Raw genomic sequence first — 13,278 nt, forward strand, 5'->3', positions numbered from 1 at the left:
TGTACGGGTATTTAACGTCAAACATAGGGTTATTGTTGTATTAAAGCAGGAATCTTTGCCTACCGTGTGGTAGGCAGCCATTCCAAGTGGGGCGGGACGTAGCCTAGTGATAAAGCGCTCGCCCATGGGCTATTTCTCGTTCCACCTGGCGTGCCACAACTGGTAGATCAAAAGCCGTGGTATGTCACTATGTGGTATGTGGAATGGTCTATAAAAAAAGATTCCTTGCTACTAATGGGAAAATGTAGCGGATTTCCTACCTAAAACTATATGTTATGATTACTAAATGTCTGACATCCAATAGCCGATGATAAATAAATCAATGTGCTCTTGTGGTGTCGTTAAACAAAATTAAGTTTAACCTTTATTAATGATGTGTAAGGTAAAATGTGTATATTAAATAACGTCAGGATGGCCGAGTGGTCTAAGGCGCTGCGTTCAGGTCGCACTCTGGTTCTCCAGGCGTGGGTTCGAATCCCACTTCTGACATTCTATTTTATCCTTTTTTAAATAAGAAGCACTTAAACCTTTACTATACTTCCTATGCTAAGTTGATCTCATTTAAACAGTCATCACGTAGGAAACGATTTCGCGTGAAAACCCATTCAGTTAAAAGAGTTTGAAGATCAAAACTGAATCGTTAACGAGAAATGCAGAGATTAGCTTACGCTCTCTAGAACCGAATTTGAACCTGGTTCTCCAGGCGTGGGTTCGAATCCCACTTCTGACATTGTATTTTCTCATTTTTGTTAAATAAGAGGCATTTAAATCTTTACTATGCTAAGCTTAACTTATTTTAAAACAAACGATTTCACGTGAAAATCCATTTAGTTATAACAGCTTGGAGATCAAGACTGAATTGTTAACGAGAAATGCAGAGATCAGCTTATGCTCTCTAAGACCGAATTTGAACCATGAATTGTCTTTGAATCGTTAGTGAGTAATCATCGGACCTTCACATTTCAAAATATAAACATGCGGTTGTGTCTGATTACGTGTTAGCCCGGGCACTCTGCTGTTCGTGGGGGCGAGACGTAGCCTAGTGGTAAAGCGCTCGCTTGATGCGCGGTCGGTTCGGGATCGATCCCTGTCAGTGGGCCCATTGGGCTATTTCTCATTCAAACCAGTGCACCATGACTGGTACACCATAGGCCGCGGTATGTGCTATCCTGTCTATGGGATGGTGCATATAAAAGATCCCTTGCTGATAATCGAAAGGAGTAGCCCATGAAGTGGCGACAGCGGGTTTCCTCCCTCAATATATGTGTGGTCCTTAACCATATGTCCAATAGTAGAGCGGATAAGTGATATAATCGGTCAGTTGGTGATGCAAGCATGAAAATTGTCATAAGCAGTCTCCATGGGACACTTAACAAAAAAACGGTCCTAGCCACTTGAAATTTCAAAATGGCGGCCATTTTCCAAGATGGCCGCCATTTGTATCTTTAAATTATACGTTTTCTCATAGAAATTGATTGGGTTGTTCGATTAAGGAGGTTTTGGTGTCGTTTCATATATTTTAGACTATGCTGAAGCCAATGGTGCTAAAATAATCTACCTAACATTCCAACATGTTGGCAATTTTCCAAGATGGCCACTATTCTGACACAAAAAAACTTTTGTTAACTTTGCTAACTTTTGTTAGAGTTGTCGGATTAATGTGGTTTTGGTCTCATTTTATATCTTTTAGGTCATGTTGAAAGCAATTCTGCTATGAAAAAGAACTATAATGTCATTTTAATGCATCAAAATCCAATATTTTTGATATGTTGATCCATAGATAAATCCAACAATGAGATGGATTAGAGATGAGTAAATATCTGCACACTGGTGATATTTCACTGCTGTTAAACTCAGAATGGGGTTCAATGTCAGCTAACTTAAAGTTAGTATCCCAAATGCTATCTAATTTACCCCCAAAAGGTTAGATAGCCGCACCTGAATTGACAGGTTGTGCCAGCGCGGGAGAGCCGAGCCAAGGATAACGGGAGTTTTAGTTATCTGGATGGTGTACAGATCGCACGGGATTTAAATGGCATTGGATGAACGATCGGACTAGGTGTAGGGCTATAAATCATGAACCTAGTTGAATCCCATACATCAAAGTGCATGGTAAAAGGTGGTAAAAGGATAAATCCTCGGCCTTTACCTATTAGTTGGATATAGATTCGAAAAAAATCACCTTAAAAAGAAACTGGGACTAGTCATTTCTGCCATTTATACTTTGAGTAGTATTCTGCACACAATGGCAGTTCAGAAAACTAACTGGGCCAAATGCTGCATTTATCAGCAGGACACCAAGGAAAAACTCATTCAGCCGAGTTTATTCAACAAAGAGCAGGATCGTGCTGGTTACGGCAACATTGTAAGAAATGTTCCATTGTTTTACGTGATCAATGCTCTGCCAATCTTATTGAATCCGACCAGACCCGATGACGGTGATGGCATAGAAAGCACGTTGACGAAAAACAGAGCAAAATATCATCAGAGTTGCAAATTGTTATTCAACAACACCAAGTTGGAAAGGGCCCAAAAGAGAGCATCTTCTACTGCTGCTGACGATACCGAAGAAGAGATCCGTGTCAAGAGGCCAAGAACACCCCAACCCTCGCAAGCTGTGTGCTTTATCTGTGAACGTGTGAGTCCAACGACCGCCTTAAGAGAAGCGATGACAATGAAAGTGAATGACAGGCTTAATGAATGTGCCAAGAATCTAGTAGGACTGTATAACAGAGAGCGAGCCCTTCTCAATACCCTCAAGTATGATCAGAACCCTGAAAGCTCAGCCAACCAGAATTTGTATCCCTTTGCCTTTTCAGAACTTGTCATCTACATCGTGGTCTTCATGTGAAGGCACGGATACAGTTATATTCAAGCTTGCAGATCTAGTCTCTCTCTACAAGCAACGACTTCAGCAACTTGGTGTGGAATCACCATATGTGAATTCAACCAGATTGAAGGAGCAGCTGCTTTCTCGCATACCCGAACTAGAAGCGCACAAGACAGGACACGATGTACTGATTGCATTCAAGAAGGACGTCAGCTCTGTTCTTTCCGATGCAAGCAAAGACAACGAAGCCATTCACCTAGCTACGGCTGCCAACATCATACGTAAAGAGATGCTTAATCACAAGACAAAGTTTGACAACGAATTCCATGAGGGATTTGTTGAAGAATCCATTCCGCCAATGCTTCTAAAGTTCATCTGCAATATCGAACATGGTGTGGATATCAAGTCACATTTGAATCATGGTGTATTCAAATCAGACATTGCTATAGCACAACTGTTGCAATACAATTGCTACAATAAGTGCACATTCGGTGCAGCAACCCACAGGCACTCGAAAGACCGTGAAACTGCATTCGCTGTATACATCGGGATAACAGTGTTTGCAAAGACACGAAAAAGACGACTAATTGACATGCTTCATGAGAATGGAATTAGCATCTCCTACGACAGGGTGTTGGAAGTTTCCGCACTGCTAGGGGAATCCGTGGTGAACCAGTATGTGGCAGATGGGGTTGTGTGCCCACCGATTCTGCGAAAGGGACTCTTCACCACCTCTGCTATGGACAACATTGACCATAATCCAACAGCAACTACGGCAAATACATCCTTTCATGGTACAAGCATTTCCATGTTCCAACATCCAACCCAGACAATGAAGGCGAGATAAGGCCACCACTCCAACTTTCAGACAACAGAGCAAAGAAAATTCCTGAGATTCCTGAATCCTTCACCAACATCCGACCAGCTTTCTTCAATAAGAAAAACCCGGAGCCCCGTCCTATAACCAACATACCTTTGCAAGACCCCACCGTATTCAGTAGAAACTTCGCACCCGAGTATGACTGGCTGGAGACGGTTAGCCTAACACAAGAAGTCAACGATTCTACCAGCATAACATGGTCAGCCCACCATGCATACCAAAGGAGGAGCCAGGGTTTTGACGTTAGCATTACATTACTGTTTCCCCTCCTCCGAGACCAGACCCATTCTGTTGCGACAATAACGCATGTCATGGACAAAGCTAGGGATACATTATCATTCCAGAATCCAGGACAGACACCAGTTATAACTGCTAACCAGCCACTCTATGCCCTTGCTAAGCAGATCAAATGGCACTGGCCGGAGCATTATGGAGAAGACAAATTTGTGATCATGTTCGGAGGTCTACATATTGAAATGACAGCACTGAAATCTATCGGAACGCTACTCAAAACAGCGGATGGACTAGTGCCCTTGTTGAGGCTGGTGTAGCCTCACCTGGTACTGCAGATTCGTTTCTTTCAGCATCAAGTGTAACCAGAACACGCCTTTCACATCAGATCACAGTATGTAGCCTGTACGAGCTCATGAAGGATGCATACAACGCTTACAGGGAAGAGACACCCGACAACACTACCATCAGTTTTGAAAGCTGGAGCACAGAACAGAAGAGTCCACAATTCAAGTTCTGGTTTCTTATTCATATGATGGAGCTGACCATTCTCATTTTAATCCGATCATTTCGAGAAGCTAACTTCAGACTGTACCGTGAGGCACGCTTTGAACTGATACCATACTTCTTTGCTGACAACAACGTTAACTATGCTCGGTGGCTTCTAACTCACCTCCGAGACATGATGTACATTGAGAAGTAACATCCAGAAGTGGCTAAAGAGTTTCACAAGGGGAGCTGTGTTGTTCACAAGTCAGCCAGAGATTTCTCTGCAGTCGCAATTGATCATGGTCATGAACAAAACAATGCTGTCATCAAAGGTGATGGGGAAGCAGTCGGCCTGACGGAGGACCCATCAGCACTGAGACGATGGATGGTAGCAGGTCCAGAAGTGAGCCGTCTGGTTGCAAACTATGAAGCTGTGTCAGGAGCCAAAGATGTGAAGAAAAGTAATCGTCACCATGAACAAACAGAGGCTGCTCAAAAATCGTTTCACAGAAGTATCAGATGATCTGCTTGCCTTGGACACGAAGGACATTGCTGATTCCAGTGCTGCTAAGCTGATAGCAGGACATCATGAACGAGGCAAAGAGCAGTTCAAGTCATTCATGAAAGATCTACAGAGCGGCGACGGTCATCAGTGCTCTTTCTACAAGCCTATAAAAAAGAATATTACAAATTTCTTCAAACACAATCCAGCTGTCAGCGGAACAAACTCCAAGATGAAGTAACTAAAGGATGACTACCGACTTTTCTCCCGATTATTCATATCCTGCCAGAACAGGCAGTGTGATTTGCAAGAGTTCTTCAAACATAAGAACCAATCCAGTCCCGCCTCTCTCAGTGATAGAGGGACACTCCGCACGTGTACCAAATCACAATTGTCTGATATACTACAAGCCAAAGTGACATTGCCCGAGAAAAAGCCAGAATCAGATGTTCTCATTGTGGATGGATCAGCTCTGGTGAATACACTGCCGCCACGTTCACCCAAGACGTTTGACCAATATGCAAGAATGGACATACTTCCGAGACTAGAGACATACAGCAATACATACAGGAGGACGGACATTGTGTTTGATGTTTACTGGCAGACCAGTCTGAAGTCTGAGGCAAGGTCTAAACGGGGGAAAGCAATCAGGAGGAGAGTAACAGGCACATGCAAAACTCCATCAAACTGGCAAAGCTTCTTACGACATGAAAACAACAAGCGGGAATTGTTCCATTTCATTGCTGATCAAGTTACGGAAATGACAATAGCCAATATAGTCATTGTGACGAAGGGGGAAGATGCTGTTAGCAACAAAGCGGCTGAGCTAGATGCAGTAGCCCCGTGTAGCCATTGAGAGGCAGATACGCGTATTTTCCTACATGCCCGGCATGCAGTGTATGAGGGACACAAATCCCTGATGATCGATGCCAATGACACAGACATTGTAGTCATGGCCACTTCTGTTATGCCCGCTTTGATGCAACTTGGCCTTGAGAAAATGTGGGTGACTTTCGGCAAAGGAGAGAAGACCTGATGGATTCCAATACATGAGGTGGTTTCGGCCACAGGACCAGAGAAAACACGTGGTATCCTGTTCTTCCATGCTTTCACCGAGAGTGATGTTGTGTCAGCCTTCCATGGCAAAGCAAAGAAGTCTGCCTGGCAAACATGGGACGTGTGTGACGAGCTCTCAAGCACATTTGCGAAACTCAGCCAATGCCCCTCTTCTGTGGAGGATAGTGACCTGCAAGCTCTGGAGAGATTTGTGGTGCTAATGTATGACAGGTCCAGCGATGTAACAACTGTAAATGAGGCAAGGCTTAATCTCTTTGCCAGAAAGCAAAGACCATATGACTCGATACCACCAACTCAAGCAGCACTCAAAGAGCATGCCAAACGTGCTTCTTATGAGGCCGGACGCCTGTGGGGACAGGCATTGATGCGACAGCCAGAAACGACCAGCCCATCCGACTGGGGATGGATCAAACAGGGCGAGGAGTGGCAAATCTTCTGGACTCCTCTTGCACCTATTGCGAAGAATTGTCAGGAGTTGGCCAAATGTGGGTGCACCAAGGCATGTACTGGAAGGTGCAAGTGCTACAGATATGGACTCAGTTGCACAGGTCTATGTAGTTGCCACTGCCAGGCCTAGATGGGCACAATATGGGCAATATATGGCGGATATCAGGAATGATACTTTACTGCATCTCATGCATGAAAAAAAAAGGTTTCATTGCATTACAAAGAGACAGATTTCGAAGATGTACACTTCCTGACGATTGTGGTACGTTGTTTAAAGATCAAATAATCATTATACATTCTTTTTGATGGCACCATTGGCTTCAGCATAGTCTAAAACATACGAAACGACACCAAAACCTCCTTAATCGGACAACCCAATCAATTTCTATGAGAAAAGGTATAATTTAAAGATACAAATGGCCGCCATCTTGGAAAATGGCCGCCATTTTGAAATTTCAGGTGGCTAGAACCGTTTTCTTATCAAGTGACCCATGGACACTGCTCATGACAATTTTCATGCTTGTATCACCAACTGAACGATTCTGTCCAAAAATCACCCTTATCCGCTCTACTACAACGCCATATAACCGTAAATAAAATGTGTTGAGTGTGTCGCTAAATAAACCATTTCCTTCCTTCTGCTGTTGGTGAGTGAGGCGGACTTTTGGACGGTTATGGTTGCTCTCTCAGCCAGAGATAACTTTATACTGAAAACACGGAATTGCTGTCTACCAAACGGTAGGCAAGGATTCCCGCTCTAATACAACAATAACCTTATGTTTGACGTTAAATATCATTACATAGATCATTTTCGAGTTCGCTGATAACAAATATTTGACATCTTAATCACTAATACACACACTATAGGAAGAAACCCGTCAGCGCCTACGTATTTTAAACGGAACATTATTGAAAGGGGTTACTGTCGGATTTCTTCCTGTAGTGTTTGTATTAGTGATTAATAATATGTGAATTATATTTGTTATCGGTGAACTCGAAAATAATCAATGTAAAGGTATTTAGCGTCAAACATTTAGTGGTCTAACGCGCTGCGTTCAGGTCGCAGTCTGGTTCTCCAGGCGTGGGTTCGAATCCCACTTCTGACAATATATTTTTTTTTTATAAAACCTCTTTTACGACCGTCTGCGACGCCACCCCCAACCCGACCGGATAAGTCAACGAAGCGGACAAAGCCTGCTCAACCTGCCATCGTTGATCTGTCAGAGACGCCAGGGGAGGTTCTAAACACAGCAATGTGCGAAAAGCCGACACGGTACCCCCCCCCCCCCCCCCCCCACCCCCACTCTCTCCGATCTTCGCGATTCCAGCGACGCCACCGACACCACGGAAGGCCCCTGTTGAGTCGCAGGCCCGATCAGTCGCCGTTGCGAAGAGGAAGGCAACCGCTCAAAAGAGCGAGCAACAAGACAAGGCCACGCACTCCTCTTAGTCGACTGCCGCAACCCAACATGAGACAAGCCGAACAGTGGTCACTACAGGCCGGCAAACTTCATTAACGCCACCGATGGCTTGTCATGTGCAACAAAGAGACGTCAGGCAGCTCTTCAGCGTTCCGAAGTTACCAGCCGCTTCCAACTAACCGTGCAGAGGGGGACTTTGCATTACACAAAGTAAGGGACCATCGCAAAATTCATATGATGCCAAAAAAGACGAAATGGTTTCGTCTGGGGGAGAGGGGGTTAATAATTTTGCACTTGCCATTTCGTCTTTGAAATTTAAGTTGGCATCAAGATTAAAAACCTTCAGAAATTATCGTTTTTCAAGAACAGCAGAAAAACTAAGCCGGCATTCCTCAGGAACAGGAACTCTGTGTTCTGTGTGTGTGCCGGGTACCATCCAGCCAATCAGACAATTACACCACCTCCCCTGACAGCCAATTAGAACTCGCGATACAAATATGCATAGCATTTACTAACCAGTCCCACTTACCTGTGCGTAACATTTCTTCATCAAATTTTTTTTCGAATCTGCACGTCTTCATCCACCATTACAGCTATCTGTAGACACTAGTTTTATAAAAACACGATAGAGGGCATGCCTGTTCCGTATCGAATATGACACATCAGGCCTTTGTGAATAATTTCATGCTAAATGAACAAACCTTGTTTTATATGTTGACTTTTAATTAACCTAATTTATATATAGTTTTGCGTATCATATTTGATACGGGAAGCGCTCTAGGGTTAAAATTGACAACTTTATGACAAATGAGGCAAACAAGAAACAAATACATGAAATAGAAACATTTTATTACTAGTATGCCCTACATGTATTCTGCAGTTCTATATAAATACATAATGTACAAGTAGTGACGTTTTTATCTGAAATAAATGATGATGCCAAAACATAATCTTATTTAGTCTTTTTTTTTTCTTTTTTTTTTTGGGGGGGGGGGGGGGGTCTCAAGAGAGACTAAACTGTTTCTTCGTTTTTGGCATCATATGAATTTTGAGATGGTCCCTAATGCTGGAGGGCAATTCACCAGCTTTGTGTGTTACCGTCCGACGGTCAGGCGTCTACCATCAGGGGCTACTGCTATCCAACATGGACAACCCGACGATTCATCGGATTTTGAAAATCATTTCGGGGAAAGATTATGAAGCCATCACCAGGACAGTAGCGGCCTCCGTCTACCGGCAGTACACCCCCAACCTCGACGTCACGAACTTCATAGGGACACCATAGACGGCGACCTTTCCAACAACCTTTCCTCCTGATTTAGGGCTTAGTTGGACTTTAAACTTTTTGGCTCCAGTTCTAAAACTTTTTTTTATAAATAGTCCAACAAATTGCGCAAATCGCCAGAAAAAGTTTCGGCCCCGCACTCTAATTTTATTTTTTTGGGACTTAAGTTTTTTCCAGACATGAAGATTATTCTCCATAGCTGGTTTTAGGTCTTTGACCCTTTTTCTAAATTTTATTGCAAAATTCCCCCCCCCCCCCCCCCCCCCCCCCCACTCACGTGGACATATAGATCGGACTTTAAACTTTTAGACCTTCATTCAAAATTTTATGTCGAAATCACTTTTCTTTTTAATATTATTAAATAGTCGGGTCCTCTCTTCTTTCTCTTGTTTATATTTGGACTGTCCTTCTAAAATGCTCCAAATTATATAAATATTCGGTCGAGCAGTAAATTTTTTCTTTTTTTGGTTTGTAACTTTTTTTTCTTTTTTTAATTCTATTAACTTTTTCACTAATTGCTATTTTTTAAATTCTGCCCTTTTTCAACTCTACCTCCCCTTCCCCCCCCCCCCCCCCCCCCCCCCCATCCCGAGTCAGGCCACCGATCTTATCGGAGGTCGGACTCGGGATGGGCGTGTCCGAAACCCTAGTGGTATATGGGCACGTTAAACTAGCTATCTATCCATCTTAAATAAAGCAGACTTTAACCTTTATTAATAACGTGTATGGTAAAATGCATTTATTGAATAACGTCAGGATGGCCGACTGGTTTAAGGCGCTGCGTTCAGGTCGCAGTCTGGTTCTCCAGGTGTGGGTTCGAATCCCACTTGTAACAATTTTTTTTTTTTTTTTAAACCTCTTTTACGACCGTCTGTCGTCTTAATTTGAAACAATTACTTTACTATGTTAGATGAACTCATTTTACAGTAAACAGTCATCATATCAGAAACAATTTCACGTGAAAAAACATTCAGTTAAAACAACTTGGAGAGCAAAACTGAATCGTTAATGAGATGATATTCTCTAAAACCGAATTTGAACCATGAATTGTCGTTGAATCGTTAGTGAGTAATCATCGGGCTTTTACATTTCACATTCCCAGTCTGGAGCTCCACGCGGTAAGACGTGTTTGTTTCGCTTTTGTGCACACTGCACATGCTTTCGTGTGCTCAACTTGGGGATCCTTCATTTCGTTGTTTTTGTCAGCGAAATGAAGTTTTCTACTGGATTGTATGCGGCCATTGGAACTGATTGAACGCTGGAACGCTTCTCGTTTCGACAGCCTGCACCACCAGGTTGGATTCTTTTTTAGCGAGATTCCTTGCCTCCACGTCATTATTCCGTCTGACTGTCGACTTGTTTTTTTTCGTGACTCGTATGACGGCCATTCTGCAGAACGCCACGGTTGTTCGCGTTTAGTCTCTACGTGTCCGAGCTTGTCCTAGCAGACCGGCGTCGGTGGCGTAGTGGTCAGAGAAATGCGATGGAATCATTTCGATTCCATCCAGAACTTTTATTACAATTTCCTCGAAATACTGACTTTTATTGTAAATTTTAATTTTATCTATATGTGATATTTGTATTTTTGCACAGTTCTTTACACTGTGTTTTAATTTAACTGTTGAATTTTTATATTGCTGTTGATCATAAAACAATTGTTTTTGCATTTTTGCCGATGTATTTTTTGTGCTGGGGTGTCGTTAAACATTCATTCATTCATTCATTCATTCATTCCAACTAAGACCGGCCTCGGTGGCGTCGTAATTAGGCCACCGGTCTACAGGCTGGTAGGTACTGGGTTCGGATCCCAGTCGAGGCATGTGATTTGTAATCCAGATACCGACTCCAAACCCTGAGTGAGTGCTCCGCAAGGCTCAATGGGTAGGTGTAAACCACTTACACCGACCAGTGATCCATAACTGGTTCAACAAAGGCCATGGTTTGTGCTATCCTGCCTGTGGGAAGCGCAAATAAAAGATCCCTTGCTGCTAATCGGAAAGAGTAGCCCATTTAGTGGCGACAGCGGGTTTCCTCTCAAAATCTGTGTGGTCCTTAACCATATGTCTGACATTTCTTTCTTTCTTTCTGTCCTAGCAGCACTGGAAGATTGACCGCCCACTCTAAGAAGAAATAGGAAGCGGGGTCGGCCCCTACTACTCTTTTTCTAGCCTTTACCTTGCTTTATAGTGATACCATGTCGTATTCTCCGGAGTCGGGCCCGTCTACACCACTATACCAACCCATGACGACTGGACTATACCCTAGTCTGATACTCTCTCTCTCGTTCAGACGGATCCGGCTTCTCAAGATCTGTATTTCAGCACAGCACTACACCTTCAATGTCTATCGACTGTCAATTTAGGGGTTTTCTTGACGGGGTGCAACCCATCTCGTCCCTATAAGCTGTGCACCCAAACGGCCTTAACGAGGCCACTCACGTGGACATATCGATCGGACTTTAAACTTTTAGATCTGCGTTCAAAATTTTGTCGAAACTACTCTCTTTTTTTTAAATATTATTAAATAGTCCGATCCTCTCTTCTTTCTCTTATTTAATTTTGGACTGTCCTTCTAAAATACTCCAAATTATATAAATATTCGGTCGAGCAGTCAATTCTTTTTATTTTCAAAATTCTGCCCATTTATAACTCTACCCCCCCCCCCCCCCCCCCCCCCCCCCTCCCCCCCCCCCCCCCCCCACCTCCATCCCGAGTCAGGCCACCGATCTCATCGGAGGTCGGACTCGGGATGGGCGTGTTCGAAACCCTAGTAGTACGTGGGCACGTTAAACTAGTTATCATCATCATTTACATTTCAAACTATAAACACTTTAATCCTTTGTTATCTTAAATGATGGCGAGCACTCTACCACAGAGCTATAACCAAATGTTATGGTATCATTAAGACAAGAAAAAGTACTGTTTACTTAACGAAATCCAAGTACATTTTCAATATGGATGTTGTGCATTTTCAATATGGCTGTCTAAGGACCACCAAATGCCACGACGGAGTTGGCCAACTCTCCGATCTCACGACTTCTACGATTGTCCAGTTGCTAGTCTGAGCGCTCTCACAGCTCGATTCTCGTCGTATACAACTCCTTCGACCGATTATGTTTTTAATCTGTAGGGCGCCCGTCGTAAATTGGGAGTTGGGGAAATTACAACGCAACTGTCGAATTGGCCAAGTTCGTCATGACAGTTGATAGTCTAACATTAGGATTAAGTTCAGTGCGACATTTGACTTAGAGATGGAGAGGAAACATGTTGCTGTCGAATAACTTACTTTGACCATTTAGTGTCAAGCATGCTTTAATATGTTTTTCATATGCCAGTCGTGTCGCGCTGGTTGGAACAGAACAAAACTGAAATGAGTGCATCTAATGAGGGGGTGGGTTGATCCTACTGCATGGTGTTTGCTATTAATATATTGTATATGTTGAAAACATAATATACATGTATAACGCTAGAAGTGTTCGATCTAGGTCGTCCCAAACAGTAATACATGTATCCGACTTTCCATAGTTCAGAGTACACTTTACAATGCCCACATCCAATCATCAAGGTTCAAGCATGTCTCTCCTGGGCTGTAAAATCTGACCCAAGGGTCATACCACCTCAGTCTGATTAAAATGAGCTCTACTGGGTCTACCAGTAGATCTAACGGCATTGCGTGGACTCCCATGTCCAGGTGACATTTCATCTATAAATAACAATTTAAATATCGACCAATTACACTTCGCCTTTTGTAGCGTTATTCGGGAGCATACAAATTCTAAAAATATCGGGCGAGACTATTTATGCAATAGGCGAACTTGTTGGTCTATTTCAACATTGAAAAAACAGGGAGAAAAGTGCAGTAATAAACTCTGGATTGTATACTAGTATAAACAGATTGAAACGAATTTTATATAAATTTTTATATTGCAACTAGTTTTCGGCACACTTTGTAATTCACCCGAATCATTTCGTATACCCTCGGCATAATCCCGAATGTTTTCAAATTCTTTTCAAATCACTGGCATGATTTTGCAAGTAAGGTTTTGATTGGTCGAATGAAAGGTCAGCTGGACATGAACTCCAACGGGCTGCTGTTAGATCCACATGCAATAGTGGA

At 43.0% G+C, this 13,278-nt stretch overlaps 2 non-coding genes across 2 annotated transcripts; both read left to right on the plus strand.

Moving 5' to 3' along the window:
• Positions 1-405: 405 nt before the first annotated feature.
• On the plus strand, positions 406-489 carry Trnal-cag. Its single transcript has one exon. It is a non-coding gene; the product is annotated as a tRNA-Leu (tRNA).
• A 9,424-nt stretch (positions 490-9,913) lies between these two features.
• Trnal-cag lies at positions 9,914-9,997 on the plus strand. The gene has a single exon. It is a non-coding gene; the product is annotated as a tRNA-Leu (tRNA).
• The last annotated feature ends 3,281 nt before the right edge of the window (positions 9,998-13,278 follow it).

The sequence above is a fragment of the Gigantopelta aegis genome, chromosome 6 (genome assembly GCF_016097555.1).
Source record: "Gigantopelta aegis isolate Gae_Host chromosome 6, Gae_host_genome, whole genome shotgun sequence".
In the NCBI taxonomy this organism is placed as follows: domain Eukaryota; kingdom Metazoa; phylum Mollusca; class Gastropoda; order Neomphalida; family Peltospiridae; genus Gigantopelta; species Gigantopelta aegis.